Source organism: Oncorhynchus kisutch, linkage group LG13 (genome assembly GCF_002021735.2).
Source record: "Oncorhynchus kisutch isolate 150728-3 linkage group LG13, Okis_V2, whole genome shotgun sequence".
Taxonomy (NCBI): Eukaryota; Metazoa; Chordata; class Actinopteri; order Salmoniformes; family Salmonidae; genus Oncorhynchus; species Oncorhynchus kisutch.
The window spans coordinates 42,780,232-42,795,976 of record NC_034186.2 but is presented as its reverse complement, the minus strand read 5'-3'; the positions used below and the strand labels follow the sequence as shown (position 1 = coordinate 42,795,976).

The 15,745-nt window shown below is 40.1% G+C and overlaps 1 protein-coding gene across 1 annotated transcript in view; it reads right to left on the bottom strand.

Annotated features, from left to right (window-relative positions):
• efna2b (ephrin-A2b) overlaps positions 1–15,745 on the bottom strand; it is a 125,188-nt gene that overhangs the window by 108,044 nt on the left and 1,399 nt on the right. The gene's annotated exons all lie outside the window — the stretch shown is intronic.

The window sequence follows — 15,745 nt, the reverse complement described above, 5'->3', positions numbered from 1 at the left end:
GGGAGAGCGCAATGAGAGCGGGTCACAGCACATGAGGCGGGTTCCTCAGTTCAAAAGAGTCACAATCAACTTAAAGGGTGACCCGTCAATTGGTTGAGGTTAAGGAACCAAGCTTGGGTGCACCACACCACGTTTCTTTTAATGTTGGTTCCTCACTTTAGGGGGGGGGGGGGGGGGGGGGGAGAATGTGGTAACGCTTTCTAAAATAATGAAGTATCTCATAACTTAGCCATGAATACACTTTTCATAAGTAGTTTATGCTTACATACATTTGTATTCCAACATTTATAAATGTAAGTAAGTGTTTATCCAAATGTTTTAAATGGAAGCTCTTAGAAAGTGTTTCCAAACATACATTTCAAAACCAAATAAAAAAATCAAGACTCCTCCTCGTCTTTAAATTTAAAAATATATATGCTGCAACAGATGTCAACAGGCTGAATAGCAAAGGCCAGACTGTACTGCAGCCTGTAGATTGATTGTTAACTGAGAAAAAAAAGCTCAAATTTACCACAAATGACACTCACTGAACAATTCCACCAGGCATACTATTCAAGGCCATGATCGTCAATATTACCATCGCATACGCCATTGACAGGTTTGCTGAATGAGCATCTCTAAAATTTGTATTGACAGCTGTGGTCTGAACTGAGCATCAGCACGGCCGTGGCCTTGCTTTCATAATAATCAATCACTTACCCTGCTTTCAGCTGCATGATTGTCTAATATACAAATGACACTCAATTGAAGGTATTTGACTGCATACTACTCATCAATGCACCTTCTAATCAGTCAATGAAGTAAAAGCCCAACCCTAGAGAATTCATTTCTGTGCCCTGACAGATTGCTATCAGATGGGGTTTCTGCTTTGTGTTGACTGTTGGACTGACAGGGAACCTTAACCCCCTTAAGCTAAGAAGCGGGGAGTGATAAAGCTCGTCTAGGAAGCCCAAAGCTAAAACACATGGACCATCAGTCTTGAAAGGTGGTGCCGAGGTAGTATTTCAGGGTCTAGGCTTGTCGTCATGGCTGCCCTCCCTGAGACCTAAGCCAAGACACTGCTGCTTTTAGGGTGTGAATTGTCAAAGCAGTCTTGAGACAAAGGACTACTTGCATACGGTTGCGTATTTCTTTTGAGGGTTTGGGGCGATCACCCTCCTTTATGTAGCAATCTTCGTTGGAGAACCATGCGGTGAGATAAAGGTGGTCGTGGGCAACTCAGCCTTCTGTGTTTACATCAATTCCTGAACAAAATCACACTGTGTAGGCTGCCAATGAGGCGGGGCGAAATGAAAGGCGGGTATTGAAGAGCAGACCTAATGGTTCCTCATTGAGCGTAGGTGCTAAGTGCTTTAAATGAACAGTGCATTCTTCACATGGCTCTCTGAATCTCTACAGGAGGAGAGAGAAGCAGGCAAGCCAGGCTTTGAGGGACAGATGTAGGCCTAGCTTCAGAACATGGATCTCCCTCCAGCTAGCAGGGGGACCCTGGGAGTCCTGTCTAACTGGTGAGAAGCAGGCCTCTGAAAACTCAGAGCCGCTTCACCTGCTATCCTCCAACGGCATTCCCCCTCAGGATCTTCAAGAAGATAACCAGCTAAGCCAGCCCAGAAGTGCCTCTCTTCCCGCCCTAAACGAACAAGCCCTCCACACTTCGGCAAACGTGAACCCCTCCTATTAGAAAGGGCTGTGGAGCAGAGAGTTGTGTGAAGAACCTCAAAGCCTTCAGAAAAGAATGGCTTTTGAAGGCTAAACCCCGGGATTAGGTGGAGGTCCCTTACGGTTTCTCCTGTTGGCCCCCACAAAACTGGCACAAAGGAGATATCAGCTCCTCTTTTCACAGCCCATCACAGTAACCGCCCCCTAGCAAGATTATATCTAAAGTGATGGGGAAATTGATACGGGATCACTCCGGTGGAATTGGACCGATAACAGTTATCATGATTGGAGAAACTCAAATGTGTAGAGATACAGACTACTTGAAGTCCTGGTGACCACTAAGCTCTAAGGGAGCATTATAAGTCTCAATGCTTTACACTCCATATCTACAAGGTCGTTTAACCAAATGTAAAGACAGATTGGCTAAATAGACTATTCCGACAGCTGAAAATAAATGGTATAATAAACTAGACTGTCATTGAAATCAAAGGATAATACATCTAAAATGGAAAGGCTATGTGCTTCTATTCTCCAATAAAACTAAAAAAATCTGATTTGTAGTTCTAAGGCCATCCTTTAGAATAGATGCTTGCATTTCCATTAAACAACTTTCTTCCTCCATGCTGTAAGTGGGTTTGTCTTTTAAGCAGCACTAATCTTTAAAGGGCTATCGGTACCATCAGCAACAATGCAATCATCGCTCAAAACACTTCCTCCAGCAAAGTGGCTTCTATGCCCTGAAAAATGCATGGACTAATTAAAGTTCCATCGCTAACTAAGGGGACCCCCAAAGTGTTGGGTGACAGTCAATATGGGGGTCACTCCCTTCAGAACATGTGAGGGGGATCCCCCCCCCCCCTAAGAGCGTTGTCTATCCCTTGTGCGTCCTTGTGCCGTCCGAATATACACCTTTGTTTTGGGGGCCCGTAATTCGTCTTAACGCTGGGATGAACAAGAAAAGGGACTCCCTAATCCTATTAGCGTAGCACCTGAGCTGGAATGGCTAATCCTGTTTAAACTCACTCCACAGGCTCTGTAATCTCCCCATATCCTGATGTTCAGCTGGCTTCACCGCCGCCCCGAGGTGAGACTGCACTTTAGCATCGCACGGGAGCGAGGGCCAAGCGCCGAGAGGTTCCCGCCGCCACCAGGATTACCGCCGGCCGAGTTTCACACAACACCTAGAATCTCACCCCGGTATTGTTAGGTATTCATGTTTCTCTACTGTACCGGCATACAGAGAAGATACTGGCGTGTTCAATGTGTTTCTGAGGCACTAGAGATATGCCAGATGCTTAGACATGTTAAAGTGAGGTGTTTTCGTGGAGTGTAGGGCCAAAAGGGGCAAATAGCAGATTAATAGGGAAGGGTTTTTCATTCAATTCTAGTCATCTTTGTGCGTATGAGGTTTTCAAAACGATGTTTTTAAATCTTCCCTCGATGTGCTCAGAACTAGTATCTCATACACAGTACAATGCCATGCGTGATGCTGAAACTGTCAATTGTGCTGAATCATTTAACCAAGAAGAAACAATAGAAGGCAACTGTAGTCGCATGCAGTCATAAGCAGCAGTGCTCCAGCATGTTAGTGTTCCTAATAATGTCTATGTTACTACACATTATGTTCACATGTTTCATTTGTGCACATTTCTAAACAATTGGTCCATTTTCAAGCTCGACTCTTCCTAAATTGAGAAACTGAAACCCAAACAGGCCTATCTAAACCTTAAAAACTGCACCGATTCCCTCGCCGCTTTTGGTAACCCACTTTTGGAGCTCCTTGCCCCTGGTCATAGAGAGATTTAGGAACATGAGTGGTGGCGGCCCTGGCTCGGGTTTCCATTGTCACACCAGTCATGTTCCCTCTCCTGTTACTGCCACTGTCCCCGTCTTCCATCCCCCTTCTCTCTCTCTCTCTCGCTCTTTCCTTCTCTATCTCTGAAGAGGCATGCCTGCCAACAGAGCTCAGTCAGGAGGTCACCTCCATTAGTTTCTCTGTGATTCAGGACTTCAGTGTCACAAGAAACTCTGAACGTTTCAAGGTTTTTTTGCAACCTGCTATGTGATTGCCTTTGTACAGGTGATATTAAAGGATCCATGTCAGCCCATTCCTACCGTTGCGCCTGGAAGGGTAAAAAGAGCTCACACAAAAAAACCGGCAGTACGTTACGTGCAGTTGATATCAAAGTCCTGTGCCATATCTGACGTCAGTTCACATTCGGAGCACATCACTGTCCCGATAGCATTGTAAAAGGCCATAATACCACGCCAGGTGAAAAACGATCCTTTTGTGCAGCTTTAAGCTCTCGTCTCTCATTTCTCACATTTTTCACTTTCCCGGATCACAAGCATCCTCGCTGGATGATGTACTTATTCATAAAACGTCAGAGTCCTAATAAAAAAATATTGGGAACTTGGGAGTGTAATTCCATTTCCCATTCTGTAGGGATTGAGAGAGATTGTTAAAAAGTTTGCGATGCAAGAAATTATTTTGAAATGTTGTCAAATGCCAATTTATGAAGAGGGAATGAGATATCCAAACGTTCACAAGACACTGGGACAGCAGAGGGTTTCACAATGGGTTATACAACACCTTCTCTGACAACAATATACAGTGCCTTCAGAAAGTATTCACACCCCTCGACTTTCTCCACATGGAAATGTAATCCATTGAAATGGATTACATTTAGTTTTTTGTCACTGCCCTACACGAAAAAAAACAATAATGTCAAAGTGGAATTATGTTTTTCTAAGTTTTTACAAATGAATTACAAATGAACAGCTGAAATGTCTTGAGTCAATAAGTATTTGTCCCTTTTGTTATGGCGAGCCTAAATATGTTCAGGATTAAAAATGGCCTTAACTAGCCACATAATAAGTTGCATGGATTCACTCTGTGTGCAGTAATAGAGTTTAGCATGATTTTTGAAGGACTACATCATCTCTGTACCCCACACATACAATTATCTGTAAGGTCCCTCAGTCGAGCAGTGAAATTCAAACATAGATTCAACCACTAATACCTGGGAGGTTTACCAATGCCTCACAAAGAAGGGCACCTATTGGTTGACGGGTCCAAAAAAAACAGAAATTGAATATCCCTTTGAGAATGGTGAAGTAACTAATTAAACTTTGAATGGTGTATCAATACACACAGTCACGACAAAGAAACAGATATATTACATATATGGGTATATATTCCAAAATATGCAATCTGCAACAAGGCACTACAGTAATACTGCAAAAAATGTGGCAATGCAATTCAATGTTTTGGGAAAATCCAATACAATTCATTACTGAGTACCATTCACCATACTTTCGAGCATAGTGGTGGCTGCATCATGTTATGGGTATGCTTGCAATCGTTAAGGTGTGTGGAAGTTTTTCAGGATAAAAAAGAACTGAAATGGAGCTAAGCACAGGCAAAACCCTAAAGTAAAACCTAGTTCAGTCTGCTTTCCACCAGACACTCAGAGATTAATTCCCCTTTCAGCAGGACAACAACCTAAAACACAAGGTCAAATCTACACTGGAGTTGCTTACCAAAGAGACAGTGGATGTTCCGGTGTGGCTGAATTACAGTTTAGACTTAAATCTACTTGAAAATCTATGGCAAGACCTGAAAATGTTTGTCTAGCAATGATCAACAAACCATTTTGGAATACTTTCTGAAGGCACTGTGTCTCAGAAGGTACATCTTGGAAAATGTATGCTGTTCTGGCATTGTGGCATCCATAATATGAAGCCAAAACATTATAAATGGCCAGTTCCTTCATGGGGCTACTAATCATGAGATTGTAGAGCAAAATGGAAGGCTTTTTATTCATTTTTACTTGTCATTAATTTAAAAAATGGTCTAAGAGAATTACACATTACCTTCATAAGGCCTCATTCACCATTAGTAGTTTATGAACTCATGGAAATAGACTATACACTATACAGCATCTGAGAACACTCTATTCAATATTGGCGACAATGTACAGTACACCTAAGCAGGTTAAGTGTTGGCTACTTCTGTTTGTACTGTCTGTACCTAACTCCTCCCCCCCACCTGCCCACCGAACCCCAAGACCCCAGATAAAAGCCCTTTTTTCGGTCCATGTGAATGACAGGCTTGACATGTCTGCTATTCAGGAAAGAAGTCTCCCAGATGACATGGGAGCAATGCTCCACTTTTTCACAAGCTTTTCTTTCTCCTTTCTCTCTCTCCAAATCTCCAGTTGTTTGAAGGTCAAAGCTTACTGTGCACTGTGGTATAGCAAATCCCCACCCTCTCACTTGAAGACAGAACCATGTGTGCCAAAGCCATCGCTCGTTCACCCCGTCACACAGTCACGCCATGCTAAGAAGAAACAGGTGAGGGCCTACAAGGCTCAATGGCTGTTCTGCAGAGACCTACCAAGACCGTCAGGTCACACCACACATGACTGTCAAATCTAGGCTAAAACATCATCCAAGCATCCAAAACAAAAACAAAAAACATTTGTTTTGCTGTAGCAAAAGTATTGCTGTGGTTGTAAGCTTACATATTCATGTTCATTTACAGTACGTAAACCTGATCTAAATTACATTCACTGAATGAGAGGAGACTAGGCTCTTGTATTCAACCTCATTGTGTCTGGAGTTGAATTTCCACAATTCACACATCAGGCAGCTAACTCTATCCTGAGGTAAATATTGTTTTCAGATCTCCTGGTATGTGTTTTCTCAATAACTAGTTAAATATAAAGTTCAGAAATATGATTACACCTAGTTGTAGAATGGTCAAAATGTCAAACTTTACTTTTAAGATTGTAGTGTTAATTATGTTAATGATGTAGTGTTAATGATGGGTGGACCCATATATTTAATAAATATTTTGGGGGTTTGCGGTCAACATTTTTTTGTTCCTCCGAACATTTTTCTCAATAGCATTAACTGTTATTTATTATTTTTGCTGGCGGTAAGAATAATGTCCAAGAAGAAGAAAAAAAACATTGTCTACTAAGAATTTTCGACTTACATTATAAAGTGCAAAATAAACTGCTGGTATACATTCATAAACAACTCGATAATTCATTATTTCAGAATCAACTGAAGAACTGCATGACCCATTTACTGTTCACTCACTACTTAATGCCTTACCCTCAGTGAATTCTGTGGGATAGCCACTAATGCTAACAGCAAGTTGTCCTAAATGGCGCGGACAATTTTTTTGTAGGCCATGTATGCATAAGATTATGTCGTGGTACTAATGTATAAAGTGTAAGGCGTATAGTATAAAATTGAGGTATGTTGTTTTTTGTTTTCTTATGTACGAAAAAAAGCAGATACGAGAATTTTTTGGGCCGATATATGCTACATATATTTCAAATAATGACAATTAACGCAACATGTAGGATACTCCTGGTCAAAACATTATGGTGGGAAGGCATTCTGAACTCAATAATCAATATCAAAACTGTGAAAACATGTCAATATAAATAAATAAAAACTCTAAATTATTAACTACATTATCCTCTGTATGTTACCCTGAAATCGAGCATTTATTTAATGGAGATCAATATAGAAATGGAATAGTAAAAATGTTAATAATAATTCAAAGCGTTTTCTAAAAAATGTACAACAAAGACAGTGTTAAGATATTATCACAATTTAATCAGAAAAAAAATACTAGTTCAATATCATCCATTGCTAAGAATATCAAATATATGAAAATATTTTTGACCAATTTCCAACCAATCAATAAAATGATATGGACCTATTACCCATGTACAAACTATGCAAATATCTGAAGCCTAAATATACATAGGCCTAACTTCATTCTTTTACATTCTGGCCGCCATTTGGGTCAAGACTACCTTTGGGGGGAGAGGATTGGACAATTATATACAGGAGATATTGTTTAATTAGTAAAGCATATCCTTCTATGTGGTGATATAAACATGATTAGAGTGTTCTAATCTATGCATCAATCCAGAACTAGCACTTCAATTCAAAGCACACATCTGTGATAATAAATTCCTGCGTACCTTTTCACAGAAATCAAATTAACATACCAGAACAACAACAAATCCTTTCTCAGAGACAGGTTAAACCCTACTTAAAAAACGTTTCTCTACAGTCAGAAGTGCACTATTTTATCACTCGGAAGGAGTGTTGATTTTGTTTCCATTGTGGCATGTTAGTTTAATCAAAGCACGTCCGTGTATCAAAACACATGCAAGTGTGCAACGTCGGTAGCATAGTAAAAGACTCATGGGTTCAAGCCAGTTCATCTTTGTCCGAGGAAAGGACAACGAGGCTAGTAATTCTGCTTCAGCAAAACAGTAGAGCTAATCCCTACGACTTCACTGATTCAGTTGAGTGTTTGATTATTTACTTGTATACATATACATATATATATATAATATATATATATATATATATATATATGGCCCTACAGATGTAGCTACATCCTTTCCAATTCCATGACCAATATATTCAATTGGTCCGCGGTCAAAGAAATGGATGGTGAAGAAAAATCTCTTTGGGGGAAGTGGTAAAAGACTTGGGAGCAATATGCTGGTCCTGCTGGAGTCTTCCTGTCTCCTTGACCGCCTGCATTCTAATGTGCTCCCCTGCCCTCTTATCACTGAGAGACGTTTCCCTACACATTCAACCGTGAAAGTTTGCCATTAACGTAACGCGGTCCCCCCCCCCCCCCCCCCCCCCCCCCCCCCCGCGTGATTGAATATGGTGCTGTGCGGAAACCAAGGGGACACAAAAGTGGCGTCCTATTTTGAAAGGGTGCTCCATCCACCACAAGTAAATCCACCACTTCATAACACTACACGAATGGGCGAGAGGAGTACATTGACCCGAAAGCGATCGAAAATGCCTTTCACAGTTCTGAAGGGGCATCTCCACTCTCCATTATATTCATTCAAATGATGTTCTGCTGGAGGATAAAAAGCCAAATCAGAACCTGATGAAGGGGTAATGAAGAGAGAGGCAGAGCTTTACGCCCAATGTGCATCAATAAACGTAAACTATTACCGCGGATCAATTAGGGAAACACCGTCGTTACTTTTACGAGCGGGGCCCGTCCGAATTCGACAACACCCATTACATTTATCAAACGCCTGGCAGTGATTTTACAAGCAAGAAGCGATTAGGATGTTGACGCAATTAACTGCTGTCCGGCTTTATTGTGTTTGGCGGTATAGTAATACAAGAACAGAATTACATTTATATCCCTCACACGTAAATCACATTTAAAAAGGTCTACATATAAATGGGAGGAGAGCATTAGAAGATATGATAGCAATATGCCAACAACGTTCAAAAATAATGCAGGACCAGTTTCAGAAGGCTCAGGGCACAAAGCAAGGACAGGAGAATAGGCGAGGTGCTGGGCTCTTTCATCCCGGGAGGCTTTCGAAGGGTAACACCAATCTGCCTTAAATCTGCTAAAAGAAATAAACCCCACAACTGACTTGTTATGGCAACAGAGATGTGGAACGCTAAAGGCCATAGGCCTATCCTGGGCTGAGAGAGGTGGAGAGAACGCCTCACCAGTCTGCACATTTCAAGTGTAACTAATGCAGTATGTGGTTAGGGGGATTTATTCACAACCCTGATTAACAGTAACACAGAGATTTTCACTGTTTGCCCTCCTTTTGGAACATTCTCGTGGTGGATACAGTTAGTTTTTGAGAACACCTGGCAAAGTTCAACGTTTCTAGCTCTCTTGATACACGAGACTGCCTATGTGGAAAGAGAATGTGGGTCTGGCATTAAAATGCATGAGGAGTAGATAAGGCTTGATGAAGTGCTGGTAAGCACTGTCGGGAAGAACAAGAAACATCAAATAAACAACAGCAAAAGGGGTCTTTATTTACTTTTTTGATAACAAATAAAATAAGCTATGGTTAATAAATGAGACGGCAGCCATTACTCGTCGTTCATCAATATTTGAGATCCCGGCGGCAAGACGGGCTGCTGAGCCATGCGGAACAAGGCCGACAAAACTCGCCACCTAGTTCACTGTCTGCCACCGATGTGACCAGTACAGCCATTCTCAGTGTCTCTACACAGGTGGGGGTACAATGGAAGGGAGGTTGGTGACAGACTGATTGAACAAACGGGACACCCGAGTCACCCGAAACTCTACATTTGTTCACCATATCTCAGAGAGAGAATAGAAGCGAAAAGCAATACACTCTTGTCTCGAGTCAAAATGGGTAATCGCTGACACATCTAATGCAATTTCGGGAAGAAAATAAAAATAGCCAAAGTCCAAAGCACTACACTTAGGTCAGAAGATTGTTTATAGATTTTTCAAAACTATCACTGCTTGTCAGATACAACAACTGAAGAATGGGGATTTTTTTTTGTCCGTAGGGACAAGGACTGTAAAGCAGGCGATTCATCATGTCCAACATTAGCATAACCTTGATTATCATTGGACATGAAATGCAGTGTCCTACCAAATGAAGCAGGCTTTGGGCTTACACACTCTCCGGGTCATTTTATTTCATGAAGCTTTGAACTTAGATTACTGATTAGCGAATTCATCTTTCATACCAATTGCTTTTGTAGATATTATGCACCAACTTTAATCTTTAATGAGATGTTAGAGCCATTTAATGTTCAATTGTGTCAGGCCATTAATGGCCAATTCCATGTTAAAATAATTATTCCATTCCAGGCCAACTTGCTGATTTGGAAGTGAAACTTCTTTTCCCCTTTTCATTTTCATTAAGATGGGAATATGGTCTCGTATTTTCTTGCAAAAAAAGGTTGATTTTCTCTCAGTCAACCTTTTTTTCCCAGATATTCTTTCACTAGTCTGTTTCTAAAATGCCTTGGAGGAGGAATTTGAAAATTCAGAGCCAAACTAGTTCATGACCTGTGATGAAAACAAGGAACCTTCATTGGAATAGCTACGAATAGAGTTGGCCTCCCATCTTGTATAAATGAGACGGCAGTCCACATGGCTCCACATTAGGGCTGGCTAAAAGGAGGCTGTGTTTTGTACAAGTGAACATAGCAGACAATCTTTTCATTTAAAATCGAATTCCCTAAATAACAAATATGCTGAGCCTTGTGCTCAGCCATGGAAAATGCCTATTCCCCAGTCCAGAAAAGAAAAGGTAATTTTATCAAGACAAACCAATTACGTATATACTTTTACCATATTCTCTCCATGACGGATTTTTAATTGCAGTATATTACTGAGAGAAAATGTCAGTGTTTCCACAACAACGAGCCCAATGGGGTAGACCATAGTCTCAAGCTTGTCACGAGAACTCAAGCCTGTTCAATTTCACGTCCATGCTCATCTCATCAAGTGCTTGTGAGTAAAAAGGCTTCTATTTTTTACCTTCAGGAAACAGATCTCCCATTAAAACGGGATATGAGTTTGAGCAGTACAGTAATTAGTGCATTATGTGATCCCAGAAAAGGTAGAATTCAAGTTGAGATGGCATTGCAAGCCGCCACTCTCATGACACCTTGAATTAATTACGGGGGGCATATGGGTGATGCTGAATTGTACACACACAGGGCAAGTGGCCCATAAAGTGCTGTCCAGTTTAAATTGAAAAACGGAATTAATGCCAAATGAGTAGTAAACTAGCAAAAGATTTACGACAGTGTTCTGCTCCCTGCTTGCGGGAGAACAGTCCGGTTTCAATACAGCACCCCATTAGAGAAACAACATACACTGCACTTCGAAATGCAATGCCATATCCTTATATCTGAAGGCCTTAAAACAGTAAGCAAGAATTTCATTTCTACAGTAACAAATGTAACTTTACATTCAAATATGTTGTATTTTTGTAACAAATAGGAAAAAATCGGGTACACCTGAATAGTAACGCACAACCTATTGCACTATATGTACAAACAGTACAAACAGTGTTCTAAAGAAACACTTTGAGGACAGCCAACCCCTACTATATCCAAACTGTGTGAACCATGAGAAACATGTATTTTTCGCAACTTCACCTTTCTAAACAGCGAAAACATAAATTCTACAGCAATAATATATACAAAAGAATATATTAACATTTTTGCAAACTGCTCTAAGATAAGATACATGGCAGTTCCTCCACGATTTCGCAGAGATTTGTTTGTGATATTTGAGGGGGGAAAGGCTTTATTTTGCTGCGGCAATTCTGTCATTTTGCACGGCAATACGTAATGATTCTGTCCAATTTGTCGCGAAAACGCGCTGACGAGGGAAAACGTTTGTGTGGCTTGACTGAACCATATTATGCTGAAAATGTGCCGTGAATGTTTGAAATTGCGAGCACTCTTTTTGTACTGTGGTGATGGTTAATATTATGTGAAAATATTGCGATGATTTTAGTGTTTAATTCGGAAATAGTGTGGTAATTGGTCAAATTTACAAGCCTTCCCATAATACGCGGGGAACCTGGAGGGACTGACTTGGTCTTTCAATGCAGTGGTTCAAGTCTTGAATTTGGAGGACTTTTTTCCCCAGAAGGGTCCATTTGTGAATGCGAGCAGATCATTGGGAAAGAAAACATGAGATTGTTTCCCGTTACTCTCCACTCGTCCATTCGTTTTGGCATGGAGCCGAGTGATGCTTCTCCACTTTCAACAGTATGAGGTTAAAGCACAGAACTCATTATTACTCATATGTATTGGTGTAAAAAGCGGTTAAAGTTCCTCATTTCCTTATTAAATTACATTTTCAAGATAGTTCTATCTGTCAACACCAATCGATCTTTGACTGTAGTTCAAACCAGATTAAATTCTGCATAAAAACCATTTGACCCATTTAAACTGTTTGGTTACCATCTTTAATCATCGTCCATGTCATTTCTTTGTCTTGGCTCTCGACACACCAAAAATGAAGGTCTTCCTACCATGAATGAGAAAATGGCGGACCATGTTGCCGAGCAGAGCAAAAACGATGTAACGCCACCTACAGGAACCTCAAGCCACCATTGCACAGACATGTTTTACTATCCAAAAACTCCAAGGTTATACCCTCTGAAGCTTATTTTCATGATTTGAAAAGTATTCCCTTCATCGTTGACTTCAAAGCTTCCTAAAAAATATAATCATTGAGTACAATATAATCTAGTGTCCTCACAGGCCAGCTACCACTACTATTTCCCCTCAATACTCCCCAATAACCTCAGCGAAACTAGGTCAGAACGGAGGGGACGGTATGAGGAAAGCAGATATCATGGAATGGCAAAGCATGGCGTTAAATTAGTAGGCAAAATGGAAGACCACAGTATCAAATCATAGTATTTCTTAGAGTATATCGTTCTAATAGCTTTCCGTGTGGCATAGATCATAGCCATTCAATTGACTTGTAAGTTACATAGCAACTGCAACATGCCGAAAACCAGATACGTAAAACACATACGAAAACACAAGGGGGATGTCATTAGCAGCGGAATGGCCGTTCAACTGATGACAAACCTAAATTCCTTTCATAAACCCACATTTTCTTGGGGTGCACTTGATTCACTTTTTTGTGCACCATTTATTATACAATTTTAATTGAGCATCTACAAAAATTCAAGAGTGTTGCATATGGAACTCGGGCGATCAGAAAGATGTTGAAGAACAGAAATTGCTTTTCCAAAGGAGCTTAAAATGCACCAATAATGAACTACAGACAAGTCACCCCCAACACACAAAAAAAACGAAAGCGATGTTAAGGGTTTAAGTACTGATCAATACATATAGCGACCTCCTTTTAAATCTGTGCTTAGGTAAGACTTGACCGTTCAAACGGGCAATTCTGTAATGGACACTGCAATATGCATCAACAGTGGTCCGGATCATTTTTGTTGAATGCATGTTATACTTTTGTATAGATCATATTATACTTTGACATGTCTTACAATATGCATCAACAGTGGTCCGGATCATTTTTGTTGAATGCATGTTATACTTTTGTATAGATCATATTATACTTTGACATGTCTTACTTCAATATCAAATCATTTCAATGTAATAGAACCACGGTACACGAAACACCAATTAATACACCTAATGCTTCATTGTGCTATTTGTATTGAATTAGTGATGCAAATTATATATATATATCTTTGGCTAACAATTGTTTAGAGATGTAGAGCAAAGTAGGCCAGTGTTTCTGCTCCTTCACTAAGGCCCCTCACTCGCAACCAACTAAGTCTCACCGGCCTACTCCCCTTTTAATCCTTACTATGCATCCGGTTTTCTAGCCTCGCTACTATCCCACAGTGTAAACCACATCACTGATTGTTGGAAACACACCTCAGACCAACAATTAACAGATATTACATATGAACTGTTTCAACAACCAATTGGAGGACGGTATAGGCTAATTCAAAGGATTCCAAAATGTCTGCCTAAACCATTTTTCGAATTGGTTCTTTTGTTTTCAACCAACAAAATGTTTGCCAATGTCATAAAAAGAAAGCATATTACATCCATATGACATGCATATTGCCTTTGCCATCACATTTTTATTTATTTAGAATGTTTAGGCGAACGAGGAAAGTTTTACAATTCCGCTTACTGCATTCAATGATTGCTATTGGAAAAGACACCACATAACAACGGACTTTAAAAAAATAAACCACATCATACAACCTACTCAGGATCCAAGCCCTGTTATGCCTAGTGCCAAAGTCACTCCTATCGATGCCTTACACAACTTCAGACTCCTTTAATAGAGATATACAGTGTGAGACTCTAATAGTTCTCACATGATTTTGTGTCAGAAAGGAAGCATCGGATATCACGGTCATGTGACTCGGTAGAAAATTCACTGTTATCCAAAAAGCTCCACTTGGCCTTCAAAACACTTATGATGTAATTTTCTTTTTTTGCAGAGCCAAGACAAGTTATTTCCAGTACGGCAAATAAGTATTGAAGCAGCCATGGTTCGTGTTGCATTGTAATCCATTATGTATGCACTATTATTTTTCTCATCACTCTAGGAAGGAAAATAACTAATGAATTCAACATACACCAAATACATAGGCATATTTCATTTTCTTTCCTTTTTATATCTGTGCCCAGCCTTAAACAAAACATTGGTTTCTAGGGAGATTTGAGAAATTTGCTTATGTTAGACAAACATCATCTTTGTAAATTGTGAGGGATTTTTTTTTTTTTTTTTACAACAAATTGCTCTCTAAACTTGACAAGAAATGAAGTTTGATTCAATCTTTCGAGGGTGTGCTGGCACAATTCCAATGCGTAGAATATTGCAAGGGTCAAGCACAAACAATTTCCCAAGAGCTCAATACTGATGGAATGTCTTACTTAATGTCTTCCTTCTATCATTGATCTTAACCTTCCTCCAGTAATTAACTAACTGGAAAGAACTAGTTCATGTTCAAAATGGTTCCAACAGCTCCAGGCCAAAATATCAATAGTGCACTGGAGTGAACTGAGGGGCTAAAATGAAACAAGTACGGGATATTCTACATGGGAGACCAAAACCTTGCTGCGTGTCAATAAAATGACTTGACAACATTTTTTTTGTTTTGTGTATAACCATGTAGTCTGCCTCTAAACCGAGTTTTGCGTGTCTTAGTGGAGATGTTTTACTCAATCTAATTTTAAAGGGGATGGGGGAAACCACATTTTGCTTTGGCCTACAGTATTTTATCACACTTTCAAATGCAACTTCATAATGACAAACTACAGACACAATGCATTTTGAATTCAATGTGATACGTTTGTGAACGTGAAACCCGAAAGCCTTTGGCAAGATGTTATAATCAAGTGAAATCCTGGTTTAATGGGACTTGCTTTACACTCAGCTGGGAGAGATGTGATAATGGGGGTAAAAACAAGAAAAGTTATAAGTGATGTAGTAAGTAGGTCTTACAATGGAAGCAAAACATGGGATACATAACTAGGTCAAGCACATCTCCCGAACTCAAAGTATTTGTAGTTAAAGAAGGAACTTCAACGTCATCTATTCAAAGAATTGAAGTTGAGGGGAAAACTTCTTAAAGGTGAGCATGGTTGATGAGCTTTTGAATGCGCTGGGCTATTTGTGAGGCATTTTTCTTTAGCTTAGTCTAAATGTCCAGCTATTTTATCGGGGTTCACAAATGATCTATCCAACAAT